Genomic DNA, 7,107 nt, shown 5'->3' with positions numbered 1-7,107 from the left:
ACGGTTCTCTATCTCCCCGGGCTCGGAGCACTTTTCTCGGCCATGGGACCTCCAGGGGGGGCCCTTCATGGCTCCGTCAATATTCCTTTAAGTCTCACTCCGCCCACTGGAAGACCCGAGCCCCAAACCCGCGCGCTTTACGGTTCTCTATCTCCCCGGGCTCGGGGCACTTTTCTCGGCCACGGGACCTCCAGGGGAGGCCCCTCTTGGCTCCGTCAATATTCCTTTAAGTCTCATTCCGCCCACTGGAAGACCCGAGCCCCAAACCCGCGCGCTTTACGGTTCTCTATCTCCCCGGGCTCGGGGCACTTCTCTCGGCCATGGGACCTCCAGGGGGGGCCCCTCTTAGCTCCGTCATCATTTCTCTAAGTCTCACTCCGCCCACTGGAAGACCCGAGCCCCAAACCCGCGCGCTTTACGGTTCTCTATCTCCCCGGGCTCGGAGCACTTTTCTCGGCCATGGGACCTCCAGGGGGGGCCCTTCATGGCTCCGTCAATATTCCTTTAAGTCTCACTCCGCCCACTGGAAGACCCGAGCCCCAAACCCGCGCGCTTTACGGTTCTCTATCTCCCCGGGCTCGGGGCACTTTTCTCGGCCATGGGACCTCCAGGGGGGGCCCCTCATGGCTCCGTCAACATTCCTCTAAGTCTCATTCCGCCCACTGCGATACCCGAGGTCTTTAACCGCGGCGTTCACGGTTCTCTATCACCCCGGGCTCGGAGCACTTTTCTCGGCCATGGGACCTCCAGGGGAAGCCCCTCTTGGCTCCGTCATCATTTCTCTAAGTCTCACTCCGCCCACTGGAAGACCCGAGCCCCAAACCCGCGCGCTTTACGGTTCTCTATCACCCCGGGCTCGGGGCACTTTTCTCGGCCACGGGACCTCCAGGGGAGGCCCCTCTTGGCTCCGTCAATATTCCTTCAAGTCTCATTCCGCCCACTGCCATACCCGAGGTCTTTAACCGCGGCGTTCACGGTTCTCTATCACCCCGGGCTCGGAGCACTTTTCTCGGCCATGGGACCTCCAGGGGGGGCCCCTCATGGCTCCGTCAACATTCCTCTAAGTCTCATTCCGCCCACTGCCATACCCGGGCTCGGAGCATGTACTTCGGCCATGGGACCACAAGAGGGCGCCCTTCTTAAGAAATTGCTGACATCCAGGACCATTCAAGGGAGCGACCTGCCTCCCTATGCCCGCCACCGGCTCCCTCTAACCGGTGTACGGACTCTCGGGGCCCGCGCCCCCAGAGAACCAGAGTTTCAGAAATTGCACTAAGTCCAGACATCCAGGACCATTCAAGGGAGCGACCTGCCTCCCTATGCCCGCCACCGGCTCCCTCTAACCGGTGTACGGACTCTCGGGGCCCGCGCCCCCAGAGAACCAGAGTTTCAGAAATTGCACTAAGTCCAGACATCCAGGACCATTCAAGGGAGCGACCTGCCTCCCTATGCCCGCCACCGGCTCCCTCTAACCGGTGTACGGACTCTCGGGGCCCGCGCCCCCAGAGAACCAGAGTTTCAGAAATTGCACTAAGTCCAGACATCCAGGACCATTCAAGGGAGCGACCTGCCTCCCTATGCCCGCCACCGGCTCCCTCTAACCGGTGTACGGACTCTCGGGGCCCGCGCCCCCAGAGAACCAGAGTTTCAGAAATTGCACTAAGTCCAGACATCCAGGACCATTCAAGGGAGCGACCTGCCTCCCTATGCCCGCCACCGGCTCCCTCTAACCGGTGTACGGACTCTCGGGGCCCGCGCCCCCAGAGAACCAGAGTTTCGGAAATTGCACTAAGTCCGATTTTCGCCCACTACGAGACCTAAAACCGTCATCCAGGATTTCACAGGGGAGTACCCACCTCCCCTATGCCCGCCACCGGCTCCCTCTAACCGGTGTACGGAGTCTCCGGGGCCCGCGCCCCAGAGAACCAGACCTGGACCGCTCCGGAGGGCCGGGGGTTTGCTTTCGCCTTCCCCCCGACAAATGTTTGAGTGGACGGGATGACTTTCAATGGATCGCGGTATATGCACCCGCTCTGCCACTTACGACACCCGCACTCCGAATCAGGTCGTTTACGAGTCATTTCACACCCGGATCAAGAGACATTTGCTTTGACGAGGGAGGTGGACCGAGGCGTTCATTAGCCCCGGTCCGGTTCCAGTGTCATGCGGCTCTCGTCACCGGCGGTGGGGAGGAAAGCACCTCCCACCCCGGCTATCCAAGACCAAGCTCACCGATGCTGGGCGCGGATGTATCGCTCCTTCTAGGCGGGATTCCGACTTAGAGGCGTTCAGTCGTAAGCCCTCGGATGATAGCCTTGCACCAGTGGCTGCACAGCCAAGCGCGAGTACCATGTATCCGAACCTGCGGTTCCTCTCGTACTGGGCTGGATTACTATCGGAGCAACGGTCAACATCAGTAGGGTAAAGCTAACCTGTCTCACGACGGTCTAAACCCAGCTCACGTTCCCTGTTAGTGGGTGAACAATCCAACGCTTTGCGAATTCTGCTTCGCAATGATAGGAAGAGCCGACATCGAAGAATCAAACGGCGACGTCGCTATGAACGCTTGGCCGCCACAAGCCAGTTATCCCTGTGGTAACTTTTCTGACACCTCCCGCTTAAAACCCAAAAAGCAGACGGAAGGATCGTTAGGCCCCGCTTTCACGGTCCGTATTCATACTGAAAATCAGGATCAAGCCGGCTTTTGCCCTTATGCTCTACGGGAGGTTTCTGTCCTTCCCTGAGCCCGCCTTAGGACACCTGCGTTACGCTTTGACAGGTGTACCGCCCCAGTCAAACTCCCCACCTGTCACTGTCCCCGGAGGGACTCGCCCCGGGCACGGAGGCCCGCAACATGAGTGTAACCGGACTCACTGCCAAGCGACCCACCCAGGGCTTAGCACCTTGGAACAAGGAACCCCCAGCAAGGAAAGGGTTCCCACCGACACCTTCACCGGGTTAGAGAGGTAACGGTAAGAGTAGTGGTATTTCACGGACAGCCCGCCTCGGGTGCTGGCCTTCGGCGGGCTTCCCACTTATTCTACACCTCCTATGCAGCCTCTCAATGACAGACTAGAGTCAAGCTCAACAGGGTCTTCTTTCCCCGCTGATTCTGCCAAGCCCGTTCCCTTGGCTGTGGTTTCGCTAGATAGTAGGTAGGGACAGTGGGAATCTCGTTAATCCATTCATGCAGGTCACTAATTAGATGACGAGGCATTTCGTTACCTTAAGAGGGTCATAGTTACCCCCGCCGTTTACCCGTGCTTGGGTGAATTTCTTCACTTTGACATTCAGAGCACTGGGCAGGAATCACATTGTGTCAAAACCGTCCGAGAGCCTTCACAATGCTGTGTTTTTATTAAACAGTCGGATTCCCCTGGTCCGCAGCAGTTCTAATTCGGCTGTTGGGTGCCGGTCGAGAGAACCACCTCGGAGCTGCCACCCCTCCGAGGCGAGACTCACACCCGATAGATCCACGAGGCCTCGGCTCGTCACACCCGTCTCCAGTCACACTGCTCCGGTCCGGTCCTCCCAAGCCCCTACGGCCGGCGACGCATCCGCACACAACTCCAGAGTCTTCCCCCCCCCACGTCCGAACGGGAGTACGGAAGGCCGCGCTCGCGAGCCTGGCCGGGACCCGCCGATGGGCCTCGGAGCCCGGCCGACTTCGGGAAGGAAGGGCCGAAGGACGAGACGCACCGGAGGTTCGTCCCCTAAGGACGCACCCCCGCCGGAGTCCCATCCACGACCGCCTCCCCCCGGCACCGACCGAGTCCCCTAAGCACCACCGGGAGGGAACACCGGCTGCCTCGCGCGGCTGCGACCCACGCACTTTAACCGACAGACGCAGGAGTCAACCCGGGCGCCGTGCGCTTTTGCCCCGCATGACCCTCAGGGCAAGGGCGAACCAGAACCAGAACAGCCCTCGGCCTACGCTTCAGCTAAAGGGCCCGACCGAGCCCAGCCATTAGAGCCAATCCTTATCCCGAAGTTACGGATCTATTTTGCCGACTTCCCTTACCTACATTGTTCCAACACGCCAGAGGCTGTTCACCTTGGAGACCTGATGCGGATATGGGTACGGCCTGGGGGGAAATTCACTATACCTCCCCCGGATTTTCAAGGGCCGATGGGGAACGTCCCGGCTGCCTCACGGATGCATGCGGCGCCTTTCAGAGCGTTGAGCCCCTTTCTCGGGACAATCCCATTCCAGGGCGCTCCAGCTCTTTAGCAAGGAGAGTGAATCCTCCCCGGGGTTCCCACCGACGTCTCCGGGTTCGTTTGCGTTACCGCTATGAGAGCGCCTTCTCGGCACTCAATCTCCCCAATCCCAGGTTCGGGGATATTGGCCCGATCCCCTTTCGGTCAGCGGGGGGCAGACGAGACCATCGCCCCAGCGTTTCCGAACGGCGTTCGCCTATCCCTTAGGACCGACTAACCCACGGCCAAGCGCTGTCGGCGTGGAACCCTTCTCCACTTCGGCCTTCAAAGATCCCATCTGAATATTTGCTACTACCACCAAGATCTGCACCCGCGGCGGCTCGACCCAGGCTCACGCCAGAGGCTTCAGCGCCACCGCGGCGGCCCTCCTACTCGTCGCGGCATACGGTCCGTGTTTCAAATCAGGGATTGTGACACCTGCGACGGCCGGGTATGGGCCCGACGCTCCAGCGCCATCCATTTTCAGGGCCAGTTGATTCGGCAGGTGAGTTGTTACACACTCCTTAGCGGATTCCGACTTTCATGGCCACCGCCCCGCTGTCTATATCAACCGACACCTTTCCTGGGGTCTGATGAGCGTCGCGTCGGGCGCCTTAACCCGCGCGTTCGGTTCATCCCGCAGCACCAGTTCTGCTTACCAAAAGTGGCCCACTTGGCACCATCATTCGATGCCCGGCTCCAAGCCTGCGAGCCGGGCCTCTTACCCATTTAAAGTTTGAGGGTAGGACGAGGCCATTTCGGCCCCGCAGCCTATGATCATTGCTTTACCGGATAAAACTGAGTCTGGTGCCAGCTATCCTGAGGGAAACTTCGGAGGGAACCAGCTACTAGATGGTTCGTTAAGTCTTTCGCCCCTATACCCAGGTCGGACGACCGAATTGAACGTCAGGACCGCTACGGGCCTCCACGCAGGGTTTCCCCTGGCTTCGCCCTGCCCAGGCATAGATCACCATCTTTCGGGTACCACCGCGTATGCTCTTGCTCCACTCTCCACTCGGTGGAGAGCAGGCCGGTGGTGCGCTGTCAACCCAAACATTGACGGGGTGCATCAGATCCCACCTCAGCCGACGCGCGCCGGCCTTCACCTTCGTTGCGCCTCCGGGGTTCAAGCCCCTTTGACTCGCATACGCGTTAGACTCCTTGGTCCGTGTTTCAAGACGGGTCGGTCGGGGTCCGAACTTAGCCGCTGACCTTAGGCGTTTTGGCTGTGGGCCTGGATCACCCCCCGTATTGCCGTAGCGGGCCTAGCCCGGGGCTGAGGACAGCCCAACCGGCCCGCTTTCGTCCGAACGATCAGGGGGGGCCCCATCCCCATCCCGAAGGAGGGGAAAACGCGGAAAGGACATTACTCCGCGGCCCCGGCGTTATCGGCGAAGTCGGAGCGAGGGGCTGTAGCGGAACGCCCGTGTCCGGGGGCCACGTGGGGCTCCCTTCTCCGGACGGACCTACCTTCACCCTCGGGCCCTTCCAAGCCTAACCGGAGCCGGTCGCGACTCACCCACCACGCGGGGGGAAGTACACCTGACGGGCCGAGCCTTCGTACGCCCGAGAGGCCCGAAGTCGAGAGGCGAAGCTCAGGGCCGAGCAGGGAGTGGGGTCGCCCCCACTCTCGCCCGGATGAACTCGCCTCCGAGCCACGGAACCACACGAGCGCGGGCCGTCCGCCCGGCTGAATCCCCCGGGGGGGTCTTCTCGGTCCCCCGACCGTTTACCTCTCAACGGTTTCACGCTCTCTTGAACTCTCTCTTCAAAGTACTGCTTTCAACTTTCCCTCACGGTACTTTGTTCGCTATCGGTCTCGTGCCGGTATTTAGCCTTAGATGGAGTTTACCACCCACTTTGAGCTGCATTCACAAGCAACTCGACTCCGGGAAGCCCGATCTACCCGGCGGGATGCGGGACAATACCGGGCCTTCACCATCTGCGGAAGACACTTCCTTGCAAAACTTGGTCCCGCGTCCGCACCGAGACCAAACGGACTTCCGTACGCTACATTTCCCGGCCCACCCCGGTCAGGGGAAAGTGGGATTCAGCGCTGGGCTCTTCCCTCTTCGCTCGCCGCTACTAGGGGAATCCTTGTTAGTTTCTTTTCCTCCGCTTACTGATATGCTTAAGTTCAGCGGGTTGTCTCGTCTGATCTGAGGTCGCACTACGAGACTGTTTTGCGGGGCGCGGGGGGCGCGAACCCCCCGGCCGCTCGCCGTATTACGGTACCCACTCTCCGACGGCGGCGGAGAGCCCAGCGGGGAGAGACTATGACGGATTGGACCCGGACCTAATGGCTCTCCCTACGTCCGGAGCTCTCGCCACACGTCGGGTTTAAGGCCCGAGTCTGGGTTTAGGGAGACGAAGGGCCGTCCGAGGTGGAGGCCCTGCGAACTCCCAGCCGCGGTCTAGGAAGACCGATCGATGGGTAAACCGACCCTCAGACAGGCGTGGCCGCGGGATGGACCCCCGCGGCCGCCATGTGCGTTCGAAATATCGATGATCTGTGTTCTGCAATTCACATTATTTAACGCAGGTTACCGCGTTCTTCATCGATGCACGAGCCAAGTGATCCACCGCTAAGAGTTGTATGAGGTTTGTGCCCGGCCCGTTACAGGCCGGGCGAAGGAAGCCATTCGAACACGAGACAACGTTTGACAATATTTCAAGCCGGGTGCCTTCCCCCCCGTGGAGGGGGGAAGGTCATTGAACCTGGGCGTCACCACCGGACCGAGGAGTTACGGCCCGGGGGACGATCGCCCGAGTAGGTGCCCGAGACTTACGTGGTTTAGGAGACCGGGTCTAGGCCCCACCGTTCCCGGCGAGGCCCAGGGTTTGGTTCGCTGCGTTACGGGTCCCGGTCTAAGGCATTCAGGCGTGCGCTCAAAGCCAAGCTCTCCA

General features: G+C 60.5%; 1 non-coding gene and 1 pseudogene across 1 annotated transcript; both read right to left on the bottom strand.

Moving 5' to 3' along the window:
- Positions 1-1,977: 1,977 nt before the first annotated feature.
- LOC136684784 (28S ribosomal RNA) lies at positions 1,978-6,368 on the bottom strand (annotated as a pseudogene).
- Positions 6,369-6,640: 272 nt separating this feature from the next.
- LOC136684783 (5.8S ribosomal RNA) lies at positions 6,641-6,794 on the bottom strand. The gene has a single exon (XR_010799855.1). It is a non-coding gene; the product is annotated as a 5.8S ribosomal RNA (ribosomal RNA).
- Between the last annotated feature and the right edge of the window lie 313 nt (positions 6,795-7,107).

This window comes from Hoplias malabaricus, unplaced genomic scaffold (assembly GCF_029633855.1).
Source record: "Hoplias malabaricus isolate fHopMal1 unplaced genomic scaffold, fHopMal1.hap1 scaffold_39, whole genome shotgun sequence".
NCBI classification, from domain to species: Eukaryota; Metazoa; Chordata; class Actinopteri; order Characiformes; family Erythrinidae; genus Hoplias; species Hoplias malabaricus.
The sequence above is the reverse complement of the archived record's forward strand: the minus strand, read 5'-3'. Positions and strand labels throughout refer to the sequence as shown.